Source organism: Sciurus vulgaris, assembly GCF_902686455.1.
Source record: "Sciurus vulgaris genome assembly, chromosome: 1".
In the NCBI taxonomy this organism is placed as follows: domain Eukaryota; kingdom Metazoa; phylum Chordata; class Mammalia; order Rodentia; family Sciuridae; genus Sciurus; species Sciurus vulgaris.
This window is the reverse complement of record NC_136461.1, coordinates 59,017,304-59,033,649: the sequence shown is the minus strand read 5'-3', so window position 1 is coordinate 59,033,649 and position 16,346 is coordinate 59,017,304. Positions and strand designations below refer to the sequence as shown.

The following is a 16,346-nucleotide window of genomic DNA, read 5'->3' as shown; positions in this document are numbered from 1 at the left end:
CCCAGGGGGTGAGAGTCACCCGGCTACTTTGAGTTGGTCCCAAGCGTCTCAATATCTCCTCTCTTGAATCCTGAGTTCTGGAGCAACACGTAATGCAGCCACCCTCTAGGCCGCCATCTTGAAAAAACTCCTCAGGTCTTAGTTTTGAATTCATTTTCTGGTGAATCTTTTCCTAATCAGGTGACCTTGGATTTTGTGTGATTTCTTGGTATTCCTTTTGCCCCATCTTCTAACTTCAACATTCCACACAGCATACCTGTTTATTTATCTGTCACTCTTCATTGATTCCTTATAGTTTTCCTTACATGTGGGACTATCTCATTTTTTCAGCCTTATCTCTTGTGTCTAGCCCAGGCTCTAAAATAAAGTAGCACTCAGTTATTACTGGTCAATTAAATGAATGGATGGATGCCAATTAGATCCTCTGTATGCCGAGTTGACAGGTGTTTAAGATTGATCATGGGCTACAAATTTCATCTTAGCCAGAAAGAATTCTTGCATTATCTTGTAATTTATGACTAAAATTTTGTGATTATAAAATCATTTGTTTTGTTGAACAACAAAAGAATATGCATATATGTCAAGAAACACACACACACACAACCCCCCCCCACACACACACACCCCTCTGGAAGGAGGTGATGAAATTGGTTAAATTCTTAAAATTTTCTGTTTTTTAAAATTGATATGAAAGAATAAATATCAGGATTTATTTAAAAAAAAAAAAAAAGTTCCTTCCAATACCACTTTCTTCCTATGAATGTCATCACTTTTAAATGCATTGGAAAATAATGGATTTTAAATAAAGTTCAGTGACAAGTGACAGAAGTATCCATGTATTAGTATTTCTTTGCCGCAAAATAAATTCTCATAAATTTAGCAGCTTCAGACAATACCCATCTATCATTTCACATTTTTGTTTTGTCACATCCAGACTGATGTCGCTGGTTCCTTGCTCAGGGTCTCACAAAACTGACATCAAGGTGTTAATTGGTTGCATTTTCATCTGGAGTTCAAGGTCTTCTCCCAACTCATTTCTGTTACTGGCAGAATTTGGAATTTGGCTCCTTGTGATTATAGGATGAAGCTCTGTTCCTTTGCAGGCTGTCACTTGGAGCCTCCCTTATCCCCTTAAGTTCATCTGCACCCATTCTCACATGATCTCCTGCCTCTTCAAGCTAACTGTACTGCATAACCTTTCTCCCTCTTCAAATTTCTCTGACTTCCCTAGTAAGCCATAAAAAATTCTCTGTTGTTAAAACTAATGTTAGAAGAGATTCACCTGGATAATTATCTTAGGACCAACTGTGCCATGCAACAAAATACTAATGTGATATAATCAGATTCTTGGAGAATTGTGACAAGAAATCTTGGGGTGTTTTGGAAATTCTGCCCACCACAGTCCATGTCTCAAAATTGTGATATAAAATTGAAGCACGTTTAAGAGACAAAAGAAAAGACAGATACTGAAGATTCTTGGTCATGCACCTTTGGACAAAGATATGGTAGTCTTTTATTGGGTTGTAATTGAAAATCATATTCCTTATGTTTTATAGCAGAAAGCCAACTCCCACAGGACTAGGACATCTAAGTATTTTGAAAAATCTCCTCTTAATCAACTCAACTGAAAGCTCATATTTCAGGCAGCCCCCACAGATTTCAGTGATGACCCGACTGATGCTTCCCAATTGTTAAAAGGATGCTATTGATGAGTAATAACTAATAGAGACAGGGTAAACATATTATGACCAATAACATTTCCAAAAGGAGGCCACATTCTAAAGTGGATGTTGACTGTCTCCTCATCTGTCAAAGAGAGTGGACAGGAGGTCTTGATTAGTAACAGATATGAGTGATACTCATGAATCTGTGAGAAGGAAATACTGCTTTGAAAACTAGTGGTGTCATCCACAACACAATAGAGTGTTTACGAACATGAATGAGTGGGAGAAAGGAGGAATGGGGGGGTTCTTGTTGGGAGAAGTGTGAACAATATGCAGGGTGTCTAGAAACTATTCTTCATAGGAGTATTCTCTAAGGGGGTTCTCGTCTAACAGTTTGCTTTTTATTATCAAATATAGGGATATCATTTAGTTTCTATTTTGCCTTGACTGCCAAAAATCTCAAAATTTACAGAAGTACATATTTTCCCTAGCAGATTTTTTTCCTTTTTTTCTTTACCTAGTTATTAATGTCTTTTATTATTTCCATTGGATGTCTGTTTGCATGAAATACATGCATTCCTTTAAACAATTTAAAATCCTCTGTGGAATTAGAAAGATATAGTTTGTAAATATACAGAATATAGCATGCTAGGGTATGTAGGAGAAATATGCAAAATGAGGAATTTAGTATGTTAACTGCAGTCAACAAACAGATGAATTAAAATTAAAGCCAGCAAAAGGTAGTGAAAAACATCTGGGGAAGCCCATAAGTGAAATAGACTTAGGGAGGAGATATCTATATTCAGAGAAGAAGAAAATACTGTTTGCCTTAGAGTGTTTATAATACTTTAAGTGGATGGCTTATAAACAATAGAAATTTATTTGTCACAATTATGGAGGTTGAGAAGATCAAGATCAAGTTACCAGTAGATTGAAATCCAGTGAGTACCTTATTTCAAATTCATGGATGGCTGTCTTTTTTGCTGAATCTTCACCTAGTAGAAGGGCAAGGGTGTTCTCTGGGCTGATTCCACCCTCATGATCTGGTTACTCCCTAAAGACACACCTCTGAAAATCATAACATTGGAGATTAGATTTCAATGTAGGAAACCTCATCATGTAAAGCATTTGTACTACTTCAAGGGAAGAATTGGTAATTCTTCCCAATCCTTAAGTTTGTATTCAGGAGTTTTCTAGCATGAGCTTTATCTAGTGTATTGCCGAACTAAAGAGAAAGTGGAGCAATTCTATTTTCAAAGAATATCCCCTTCTGAATACTACTTTGAAAACATGCACACATCTTATAAGTGTAAAAGTTGTATTTTATTTATATATTGGAATATGTTCATGTAGAGGATGTTCTTTATTAGTGCTTATTTTAAAAGGTCTACATATGAACACTAGGAGGTTTGAGAATTCTTGAAATAATTTGATGTGCAGGTTTGTGTTTGAATTTTTGTAAGAAGAGAGTTGTTGTGTTAATGATGTCATATTCTCAAAAAGGTCTATGAATACCTGTCCCATTCATAAAGAAAAGTGAAGTGCTATGGAACTACACTAATGTTAAAATGAATGCCTTATCCCATTTGGTAATTAAAAGGAGCAGTGGTATAGACTGAATGTTTATTTCCTCCTGAAATTCAATGTTGCTTTGTTTTTCCCTGGCTCTAAACCAACTCCTGGAAAATGTTTCTGCTCCATACATTTCCTCTCAAATGTCTCTTCTACTAAGCAGCAAGTGATCCCGGGCAGGTTGCCAAATCTCATTTTTATTTTCTTATGGAAAAATAGATGTAATCACACCTTTTGATTGTTGCCAAGAATAAATCAATACCATAAGGAAATTGCCTGAAACAATAACTTAGCATACCAGAATGGCAGTCAATATTTTTTTTTCTTTCCTTGTACCAAATAGAAAGCAAGTGGAGAATCTCACTTAGGACATCTGCAATAATTGAAGAAAAGAAGAAAGTCAGACATTCTTCCTTCAGTTCTGTCTTGTGTCAGTGTCTGGGAAAATAACATTAATGCTTTCCCAAGAACAGAAAAAAAATGTGCAATGATTCATAGAAACTAATACTTATGTAAGAGAAGTCCTCCTCTTCCAACTTCACCCTCTCCTCCTCTTCCTCCCCTTCCTCTTTCTCCAACTCCTCCACCTCTCCCATCTCTTTTTTCAGGTTTCAATATACATTAGGAGTGTTCTGGATTAGAGCGTGGTCTGTGATTACTTGGTCTGAGATTGTCTGAGATAGAACGGCACGTACACCACTGTCCTAAACTCATGAACAACGAGGGACTCAAGAGTGGCCATGACACATAGCACATTTATTCATCAGGCTCTGCTGCTTGACAAACCTATTATGTGGGGGAAACACAGATTGCCTCATAATGCTAACTTAAATTGTTAGAGCAGAAGACGTTAAAGTATATTTCTTTGTGGCACACTAGGAATAAGTTATGTTCATTAAATAGTTTATTGAGAATGATACATGCTCTTATAAAAACACTAAGTTATACATATCTTTTTTTGACACTGAATAAAAACTACACCAGTTTATAACAATTCCAATTCCATATTTCCAAATGCCCCAAGTGATCTTCATCTGCTATTCCTCACTCACCTCAAACTCACCATGGTTATGAGTAAGTTTCTATCTTACTTTAAGACAAATTAAAATCTCTAATCCTAAATTCTTTGTGTCTTTAAAGGAAACCAACCTTGTTGGGGCCAAAGAATCCTTCTTCAAGTGTACAAAATAGGAAACATACATCTTGTGCAGAAGCTACTTCCTGTTTTAAATAATTTCTTTTCTATTCTATTCTATTCTATTCTATTCTATTCTATTCTATTCTCTTCTTTCTCTTTTTTATTCCTTGCTTTCATCCCTTTATGTTCTTCCTCTTCTACTGAGACATTGCTTTTAGTGGTTGTCCATTTTTACCTTTCCTAGATTTTAATTGATACAGTATTTATTCTCCCAGGGAACAGATGAGTGAAAAATTGAAGGAATGATTTGCAGTGGTATAATTTTATGGACAACAATAAACACAAAGTAGATATTTTTAGGAGGTGGGGGTCTTTCCCAACATCTTTCAAGTAATATAGCTCTCACTGTAAACAGGCATGACATTACAGTCAAGAATATCTAAAATCTAAATGAGTTCTCTTCTGTTTTGCTACATGGTCTGCAGCTCCAACTTCCTAAAATTCTGTTTTATTTATACTAATTTCCAATTGAGAAAACTACAAAGACTCTTCCACTTTTCAGGCCATTGTAGTTGAAATTTCTTTGTCACATCCACTCTCTGATCCTGTCTTCCCATTTTTCTTCTAGCAAAATGTGAAGTATCCAGAATTTGAACCTTTTGAATTCTGGAATTATATTACAGTATAAAATTCCCAGTGTAGAAATACTATTGAAGGTTAATATTTGATATTTTTTAGATGGTTTGATTAAGCAATGAATCCACAAGTGAATCATTATGTATACTCCCTACATTTCACCTCTCTCACCCCAGCTCCACACACTTGCCTACACTATTCTTTACACTTGGAATGCACACTTCTTTCTCTCTAAGTGTGGTCATAGTGTATCCCAGAATCACCTGATCTTATCAAAATATAGATTTCTTGTCCTCTTCCTAGCCAGAAGCCCAAGAGATATTACTAATACTGGTCCAAGGTCCACACTGAGGACATCCCTGGCGCTCAAATTATCTAGAGTTCTGAGACCTACCTTGTTTTCTTACAGGTTTTTTGTGGGGGTTTTCTTGGATGATTTAAATCCATATACAGTTACAAGATTTCTAAGCCCTCGTTTAGTTTTTCATAGTTCTAGAAACTTGTTGCATATTAGTCTATTCTCCAAAACCTGAGCCTCACACCTCCTAGTTCTGACCATGCTAAATTCACTCTTTTCCTGGAAAAGACCATGCACTGTCATGATCACACATTATTCCCTTTCCCACCTTCCTCTCCATTCTTTCAACTTGCTAAAATCTAAGCCCTAGTTCCACTGTCCCCTCCTCTATAGAGTCTTCAGATTTTTTAGAAGCTTTTGCCCTCATTCCCATCTCATTGTTCCCATGGATCATTGTACTTACCAACACTGCTGAAAATATCTCTGTATGTATATTCTGAATGCCTAAAAGACAGGACATATTTATATTTGTATCTTTAGAACCAACACAATACCACATTCAAATATTTTTAAATGTCCCACTTGTTTTCAAAAATATTGTATTAAGTAAAACAAAGCAAACATAAAACACACCAAGACAATATTGATACAAAGGAATGTGCTGTAGATAAAACTTACATACTAAAGTGTCATGCACAATATTGAAAATCAATTAGATTCAACCAGGTGGACTCCCCCATTAAGGCACAACTCCAACAAATGTTATAGTCAGAGTTTGCAGAAGTTTTAAAAGATAAGAAGAAAAAGAAAGTTAACATATTCTCTAAACCCTAAACTAAAATGAAACTGAAGAGAGAAATGAACATAATAGAAAAATGCAAATATCTTCCCTGACTCTCTAAATGCTACACATATTTAAAACAGCAGTGTACATTTTGTGAATAAACTGAGTTGCCACACAGACACAAAAAAATGGCACAACTCCAGGTTCTATATATGATGTAGGCTAACATACACAAAACAGTGAATTTATTGCTGTTCTGTTTATAAGAACAGAAAGAGTAGACAAAAAGATAAGAGAACTATCTCTCAGTCTAAGTAAGACCAAATGGAGGAAAATTAGAGGAGGCGATGAAGTAATATTTAGATTTACTTGTATATTATAAACATATCGGGGGCAAAAGCATCTCTGATGTCAGGTAAGGTGAGATGTATCTTTATCTTTTGAGTATCTTTAAATATATTTTTATTTGTTCTAATTAGTCAAGCATGACAGTAGAATGCATTTTGACACATCATACATACATGGAGTATAACTTTTCATTCATCTGGTCGTATATGATGTAGAGTTACACAGGTTATGTAATCATATGCCCATAGGGTAATAAAATTCCTATCCCCATGTCCCCTTCCCTCCCTTCATTCCTCTCTGTCTAGTCCAAACACTTCTATTCTTCCCCACTCCATTGTGAATTTGCATCCACATATCAGATAAAACATTTGGACTTTGGTATTTTGAGATTGGCTTATTTCACTTAGCATGATATTCTCCAGTTTCTTCCATTTACCAGAAAATGCCATAATTTCATCCTTCTGTGTGGCTGAGTAATATTCCATTTTGTATATATACCACATTTTCTTTGTCCATTCATCTGTTGAAGGGCATCTAGGTTGGTTCCACAGTTTAGCTATTGTGAATTGAGTTGCTATAAACATTGATGCGGCTGTGTCACTGTAGTATGCTGATTTATATCTTTTGAGTATAAACCTAGGAGTGGGTGGCTGGGTCAAATGGTGGTTCCATTGAGACATATGTCAAAAGAGCTTTTATTTTTGCCTTGAATCTTTTCCTCAAGTCTGTGTGATCTTAGGATCAAGGCATCTTGTTGGTCTGACTGTAGACTTAGGTCTCTCATTTAATCTTTAAAATGAAAACTACATGGAACCTCATGAATTTTGCACAGATGATTATGTTTAGGCTGGTGATCAAAATGTATCACAAAGAGCCAATGGGAGAAAGTTTAGCATCTTCAGGTTGGAAGAGGTCAGTTTGAGGAAGTAATCATTTGGACAGCTGACATTATGGCTTGTAATAAACTTGACCAACAATTTCTTGTGGAAATTTTATTGTTTCTGTGTTAGGGCTGCTTCTGTCAGGAAAGCTCTGGAGAGTGTTTTAGAAAGCATGCTTTTCATAATAATTCAAATGATACATCATCTTATGTAACTATCACGTTTATTTATATCTTCACATTGATGTAGGCAAATTCTCTGAAAAGTAATGTTGCTTGGGGCCTGTATTCACATACCTGGAGGGATGCCTAATTTTCCTTACACTTGATTCACAAGCATTTTTATAGTGTAGTAGTTTTAAAGCTAAGTTGGGGATGAGCAGCTCAATTGCTGATGTGGGAATTATGCAGGAAGAAACTGAGTTTCCCAAGCACAGAGATGATATGAAATTACAGAGTCAGAAGGTGAAGAAGATTAAAAGACGTTCAGCTTTGCCAAACTATGTTTTGTCTGTGAAAGTAGCTGGATTCATGAAGAGGAGCCAATCATTTTGACATACGTGTTTTATTTGTGCTGCAACATCTTGATGCTGATATGCATTACTCACGTGTATGCTCAGAGACACTGGACTGTGGGAGAAAAAAGGGTAGAATTAAATAGATCAATTTTGCTAGTTCACTTTGGTCAAAGTCTTGACTGGAGTGGGTCAAGATCATTTTGCCTAGTAGATAGTTTAGTGAATGATCTAATGTATTCTCCTTTTCAGATAAATAAGAGTTTGGTTATCTAATATTTATCTGGCTTTCTGAAGAACCAGAGTGAATAAAATTGTTTTTAAGTTACAGTGACATGTGTCATTCACTTCACTCAGGAGACACTGTGAAGTCCCTGAAAGAAGTTAATAAATATTTTTTTCATCCTGATCTTTAGTCAAAATAGAATTATACCCTGTGAAAAGACAGAATAGCTAAACAATTGGGGGTAAACTGTTGAACATTTCTGAGACTCATTATCTCACCTTTAGAAAGCAGCTAATGATACTTCATTTACAATATTTTCAAGAGAAATAAATAAGAATATACATGAAGAAATCAGCACAAGGCTGAAAGTTTTCAATAAATGAAACTATTGTCATTGGGAGATCAACAAGATCTTTGAAGACCATCTTCTGTTTAACAGTATCTATCCTGTTCTTCCACGTGGCCATGAACTTCAGCAATGAGTGATGCTTCTACCTTTTGATCAACTACCATGAAAGAGGCTGCAGTGCTTATTTACAATGGCTGGAAATATTGTCACCATTGGGAGGATACAGTAGCAAATAAAAAAAAAAAAAAAAAGAAAAGAAAAGAAAAGAAAAACTGAAGCTTTCCTAACTTCTGAGTTAAAATTTGACCAAACTGTCACCCCTTCTGAAGTTATTATTTCCAAGGAACCAAAGTATCAGAAGTAAAATGGTTGAGTTAATCTAGTTATTAAAAGTAGGTGATTTACTCCCAGTGTTTGCTAAAGGACCTTCTTATTTCCAATAGAGGAATAAAGAACCTTCAGAACAAGTAGTTGTGCTCTCCCTCCATGATCCCAGCACGTGTTTAGTTGGCACCTGCTGTGTGCTGAGCCTGGGCACATAAAAGTGAATCTCAAATCATCTCTGTCCTGCAAAAGCATTGCATTGTTTAATGATGTCTCTTTGGGGAAAAATACTGCAAATATATACAATTATTTCAACACATATTAAGGAAAATCTCTTTCTTTCCAAAGCAAAGTAAGGAAAAAAACAATAGAGGATAGCATGACTCTTTTCTTTTCTTCTCTTTGTATAGAATATAAGCAATTAAATAAAATCCAGGGAAATTGATGATAACAGTCACAAATAAGAAGTAAGCAAAGCACTATAAGCACTCAAAGACAAGAATGTACTCCTATTTTAGATAAATCCACAAGACTTTGCAGAGTCAGAGAAACTGATGTGGATCATGAGGGATGATAGGACTAGTTCATCAACTCTTCCGTCAAACTCTACTCTACCATTGCCTAAATCAGGTACTGGAGCAAGCATCAGAGATAGCAGATCCAGTTCTGCCCTTATGAAGCCTATAATATAACCATAGGATATAGACAGACGTGAGCAAATAATCATAATATGATAGATTTAGAATATTAAATATATGATATATGAATATAATATAATTACTGAGCATGAACCATTTGTGTCTATGTGAATGTGCATATGAGAGGGAACTCTGGAATATTTTCCCAGAGGAAACATTTGAGCCAAGTCTTAAAGAAATTAGGACTTCATCAAACTAGGAACTGGGTCATAGGAGTTCCAGGTGAATGAGTAAGGAACCGAAATTTCCTTAGGAAACTGCAAAGCAAGTGTCTGAATGCAGTGGTGTAGTGTAAAGAGATGGGAGCAAGATCTGGGAGTAAGAGTCGGAGCACCAGTTATGGTTTAGACATGAAGCAGAAGCAGCTAAAAGTTGGGTAAGGTCAGGGCCATCAGAGGTTTTGTATGGTGCAACAGGGAAGTACTGAGGTGGCTTGTGGATAGCTCAGTGGCTGAGCCCTGATGTAGGTGACTCTGGACCCACACTCCACAGTCTGCTTTGTCTATGCCCCAGCTTTAACCCCTCACTTCTTCTCAGCACATGCAACTGCAAAGAACTTTGTTGGCTTCTTCTTTGTTTATAAGTGTTGTAATTTAGGTCTGAAAATCAAGATACATAAAATAGGGCAATATAGGTGGAAGAATTTTTTAAACTGGTTAGAGTATGTTACATTTTTTGAAAAATAGCTTAAGAATAATTTCCTCCAGAGGCTGGGTAGATAGCTCAGTTGGTAGAGTGCTCGCCTTGCAAGCACAAGTTCCAATCATAAGCTTAGTTATAAACTTTCTTAGTCATAAGCTTTCTTAGTTGAAACATTAGAATATTTGCCCAAATTTCTCTTATTCATTTAATTCACTCACCTCCCCCACCGACAGAGAAATTCAAGCAAATGCTTTTTTTCCTTCCATTCTTCAGAAGTCTTTTAAAGACCAAAAAAAGCAATAGAGATAAACTTTAAACTGAAAAGTATTATTTATTTCTCCCTCTTTACCAGCGCTAAGAGATAAGAGCTCTCCGTTGGGACTTCTCGGAATTTGGTGGGGAATTATCTTCCCACTCACTTTCCAGCTTGGCACTCCGACAAAAACCCTGTTTACAGGGAGACCTGGTTTAGGGTGAAATAATGTCGTTTCATACAGAATGCTGTGTGTCACAAAATATTTGATTAACCAGGGTGGCCAAACACTAAGTTAATTATTTGGTCAATATTTTACTAGGTTTTTCGGTTATTACTCATTTTAGTTTTAGTTTATATTCCTATTCTTGCCTGTGCACATCTGATGTTTTACAAAGAGGTACTTAAATTGTTTAGTCAACTGCAAAAGCCAGAACAAGAATTAAGTCATATTTTGTCAAAAACCTTTACCTAAGTGTGTTCTAAAGCTTTTTGGATAGCAAAAGAAAAAAGAAAAGAAAGGGAGAGAAAGATCTTTAAAAGAGCAACTAATTACACTTAACTTCTCCAAATTTCTTCTAAACTAATGTTTACGAGCCTACATTGAGATGTGACAGCAGAATGATAGGTTTTATAGTTTGAACGCAAATGGGGAAATAATTTTAAGAGAGGATGTCATATGAAAAGAGAAGAACCAAAACACAGCTGTGTCTATTAGTATTTACTACTACTCTTATTTCATGACTTTGGGTTAGTCATTAAAAATGTGAAAGGGGTTATGCTCGCCACAAAAAAATAAAGTGTTTTTTTTTTTTTTTTTTAATATACAAGGCCTATTTTCATAGCTCTAATTTGTAGCTCCCTAAGAAGTGGCACTCTCCTGGGGGGCTTCCTCAGTTCAAAGCAACTAGCAAGAATTTAACATGAATTAAATCTTAGGATTGGGTTCACTAGCTCATGATTTATGAATGCATGTGTTAAAAAAAAAAAAACCCTCAAATTTGTAAATTCCTAGAATGAAATAACAGGTTATTGCAGTAATGTAAATATTTTAGTCAGCCTTTTTGTCACTGTGAACAAAATACCCATCAAAAACAATTGAGAGGAGGAAAAGTTTATTTGGGACTCATGCTTTCTGTGGTCTTAGTCCACAGTTGGCCTGATCTGTGATAACTCCACTGATGGGTCCAAAGTGAGGCAGCACATCATGAGGAAAGGGGCTACTGATTGTGGCTTATGGTTCCTGGGGTCTCTGTGCATACATGGTCAACTCCATTGCTCTAGGGCCCAAGGGGAAGCAACACACCATTGGGGAAGGGCACAACTGGGGAAAACTGCTCAGCTCATGGTGTGGTCAGGAAGGAGGGACAGAGAGAAAGGAAGGAGCCACAAATAGCATGTACCCTTCTGGGACACCCTCCCATTGACCCATCTCTCCCAGTCATACCCCACCTCTCTATAGTAAATCCATTCAAACTAGGATGTGTTGATTGGATCATAGTTATCACGATCTGATCATTTTACCTCTTAACACTCCTGCATTAACAAGAGCTTTTGGGGGACACCTTATATTCAAACCATAACATTCCACCCCTGACCCCCAAGAAGCTCATGTACATTTCATAATATAAAATGCATTTAGTTCATATCAAAGAATCCCATAGTCCTGATAGCTTTAGCATTACCTGAAAGTCCAAGTTCAAAGTCTCCTCTGAGACTCAAGGCAAGTGCTTGACATGAGCCCCTATAAAAATCAAAAGCAAGTTGCATATATTCAATATATAATGGCACAGAGTAAGCATTCCCATTCCAAAAGGGAGGAATAGGAACAGAGAAAGAAAGGATGGTGCCAAAGTAAGACTGAAACCCAGTCAAGCAAACAGATTCTGTGAATCTTCCCATAAATCAATATTACATCTAGCATTCAAGACTGTGAGATGTACTCTACAAAGGATTTCAGAACCAGCATCCCTTTGAACTTGCCTATTGCAATGCGCATATGCCTGCTCTTTTAGCTTGCCTCTCTCCAAAGCCAGCAGTTTTCCTGGCAGACAGTCCCTATTCCTGGCATCTCTTAATTTCTGAGATCTCTATCCCAGTTTTGACTTCACCTTCCACATTCACAACTTCACCATCACAATACCTGGTACTCCTAGCATCAAAACTACAGTGTCCTCCGTTGTTCCTGCACAGATCAGCATGGCCAAACAACTTCCTAGACCCCCTTGTACTAACAGGGTACCTCCATTATCTCTTATCAAAGGAATTTTTGTCTTCTAAATCATTGACCCTATAATGGATACAATACTGCAAATTCCTGAAATGCCCTCAAGGCATCTTTCCTATTGTCTCTGTGCAAAGTACTTGGCATCTCTTTCAGGACTGTGATCATTTCAACAAGAAAAATTTCCTTGGTTCAAGTTTAGCATGCACTTTTTCAACCAAACTGCAAGTATTAAAAGTCCTTTATTTCTCTTTTCTGTCCCTATTTCTCATAGTAAATCTGGATAAACACATTTACAGCAATATCCACACTACTGACTAAATGTTGTGCTGCCTCCATATTTCCCCTGTTGGATTAATTAGTTACCATTACCTTTAAATTTAGTCTCACATAAAGTCTCAGGACATGGGCAAACATAGTCAAGTTCTTTGCCAGTTTATAACACAAGTGGTCTCTCATCCAATTCCCAACAGAGTCCTCATTTTCTTCTGAAACCTCAAGAGAACAGTTCACGTTCCTATTGGTATTCTGGTCTTCTGATTTTCCACCAGAATCACCCATTAAGTTCTTCTTACAAAATTCTGAAGATTTTCCAGATTGCATCTCTAAACATTTCCAAAATTCTTCCTGGAAACTATCTTTAAAGACTTCTGAACCACATGATCAGGTTAGTCATAGCAATGACCCCAATTCTTGGTACCAATTTCTGTTTAAGTCAATTTTTTTATTGTTTTAACCAAAGCACCCAACAAGGACAACTTAGAGAAGGAAAAGTATATTTGTGGCTCATAGTTCCTGAGGTCTGTGTCCATACAAGGTTAATTCCATTGCTCTAGGCGCAAGGTTAAGCTACATATCATTGGGGAAGGGCACAGCTGAGGGAACTTGCTCAGCTCATGGGGGTGAGGGTCAAAAAGGAGACAGAGAGAGTGGAAGGGGTCACAGGGAATATGCACCCTTCCAGGGCATATCCCAGCAACCCATTCCCTCCATCTGCCTACAGTTACTATCCAGTAAATCGATTCAAACTAGAATGGACTGATTACATTACAGTTCTCATAATCTAATGATTTTACCTCTGAATACTTTTGCTTTAATAGGAGATTTGGGATATTTTCTAGAGCATAACAGTAAATTTATGGAATTTTCTATTGAGTAGCTCTTTTAAAATTACAATTATTAGTAGTACATGTTAATTGTACAAACCTGTACAATCCAAAAGCATATAAAGAAAAATCTTAAGTCTCTTGCTTCTAACCCTTCTTCCCTGAGAACAGCAAGTGATGTGAGCATATTTCTCTTCACCTTTTAAAACATTCTGCTCTATTAACACTCAAAGTTTGATGTTTTTAACTTGACCAACATTATTTATAATTAAAAATTGCTAGGTGGTTTTCCATCTACCTTTTTCTTTCTTTCTTTTTTACAACTGAACACTTCTTTTTTACCAAATTAACTATCTCATTAAAATTATGGTATTTCATGCTTAAAAATTGGTCTCAGTTTAAATGTCATTTTCCCTGAAGTCATTTTTATTCCATAAACTAGATTTATAATTAATTATTGAGTGAATTTTTGATTTAATGCTACCAGTTCCTTAAGGCAGAGAAAGATACTATCACTCTATGAACAACAGCTTCTAACCCAGTGCCTAGGACATAATGCAATATATTAAATAATTATAAATAAGGATGATGAATGAGTTTTTCATTATTAAGAAAAAATGCTTCTTAATTAATTTTTGGAAGTGTGGCCTTTAAATACTGTAAAAACAAGATACGTAGTGACTGATGAGAAGACACTGCTTAATAGCTATAGAATGAAGAACTATGTCTCAATAAGCATTCCAAGTAGCTCTAGCACACTCTAGAGCACAACTTGGAAACCACTGATTAGTGGATAGGACCACACAAAGGAGGTCAGGCTTCTGGTCTGTGTTTTTGGGTTTTGCACAGCCTCTCTGTATTACAGTGACAATTTCTATTGCACTTGCCTTATCTGGCAACACTTGATACCACTGGTCACTTGGTTTCTCCACATTTCCTGTGCTCAACACTCCTTTGTCCTTCATGGTGGACAACCTACAGAAGTCCAGTAAAGCTCTCTTTTCCTTTATACTTGACATACTCTTTTAAAAAATATTCTCATCTATTTCTGTAATCTTAGTTCCTTGTGTTTTAATGACATCAGGGCCTTTAATTCTAGAGCTCGTCATTCTCCTGAGCTCCACAAAGTATTTATAAATGCTCTGGAAAACCTCATTTTTATTTTATATAGATGTTTCCAACACTGAGATATATAATCTTATCCTATCGTTATACTCTGGAATTATTATTCTTTTGGTGTACTTTATACTTAGGTTAATAGCATTCATTGTTATATATATAAATTATCTTAAATGATTATCACCTTCTTTACATATCACTAAATCCCATTAGTTCTAACTCTTAAATAACTGATCTCATAGAATCTGTACCTCCAGCCACTGGGTTAGGTCAGAAACTTAAGCTCTTTCACATGATTCTTCTTCCTCTACAATGTTGAGTAAGGAATTTCCTTTTGAAACAGAAATATAAGATTTCATTCCCCTACTAGAAAAACTCCCATTGCTTGACTTGGTGGTCTCTTTGTGGCCCCAGAGAAGCTTCTTTATTCAAGAAGAAAATGTTAGAACTCCTATTACATTTACCTTTTAATACAGTATTTTATATTTACTCAAGAATGTAGCATAACATACATGATAAACATATTTTATAAAGTATAATAATAAAATGAATGCCTATGAACTCCCTATGGACCAACATTCTAGAATATCCTAGAACTGGTCCATTTACCTTTGCTTTCACCTCTTCTGTCCTCCTATTTCCACTGATTCAATCCCACTGAAAGTGAATTTTATTTTTCATAGTGCTATCCTATATCTGTATTACAATGTTTAGTTTATCTGTATTACAAAGTTTAAGAACAAACTTTGTTCTTAAACTTTATAAAAGTGGTATCATTCTATAGTTTTTTTATTTGATTTGTAACTCAGTATTATGTTTTAAAAACTTCTTATTATTGTTGTATGAGCTGTAGTTCACTCATTTTCATCACACAATAATATTCCATTGTGTGAATACATAAAAAATTACTTATCCTCTCTTCTTGATGGACATTTGGATTTTTCTCAAGTTTAGCTATTAAGGACAGTGCTAATATGAAAAGTATTACGTATTCTCTTGATACACATGTACAAGTTTCAAGAATATACCTATCCGTAGGACTGTTGTTTCATAGAATAGGCAAATGCTCAGAACATGATATATTATCAGCTATATATGCATGTACTTTACTTTAAAATTTATTAAAGATTAAAGAGTGAGAATTCAAAACACTTTTTCTTAATTGAATTGTGTGGTTTATATAATAAAACATCATTCCCAGGTCTGGCTACAAATTTCCTCTTTTGTTTCCATTATTTCTAAGCAGGTCTCTTATGCTCTTGCTTCTACAAACTTCCACTGCATATATCACTATGATAGTACTTGCCAGGTTGAGTAATTGTTTGCCTCATATCAATATCCTTACCTCAACTTACTAGTCAAAAGCAGAGTTGTAGCCTCATTCATTTTTGTATCTCTAACATTAGCCCAATGGTAACACGTAGGAAATAAGAATTAAATATTTATTGAATCAGTAAATGAATATAAAATAGGAGCAATTTCATATTTTAATGAAACTGAAAAGATAAAAAAGTAAGGAAAGAAAACCTTGCTTTCTCCGAGGGTAGAAAGCGTTATAAAAATTCAAACT

The 16,346-nt window shown here is 35.7% G+C and overlaps 1 long non-coding RNA gene across 1 annotated transcript in view; it reads right to left on the bottom strand.

Moving 5' to 3' along the window:
• Positions 1-3,550: 3,550 nt before the first annotated feature.
• The window catches only part of LOC306655427, a 70,221-nt gene continuing 57,425 nt past the window's right edge, over positions 3,551-16,346 (bottom strand). The window contains exon 3 of the long non-coding RNA XR_013762257.1: positions 3,551-3,609. This is a non-coding gene — a long non-coding RNA (uncharacterized lncRNA). The remainder of the gene's footprint in view (positions 3,610-16,346) is intronic.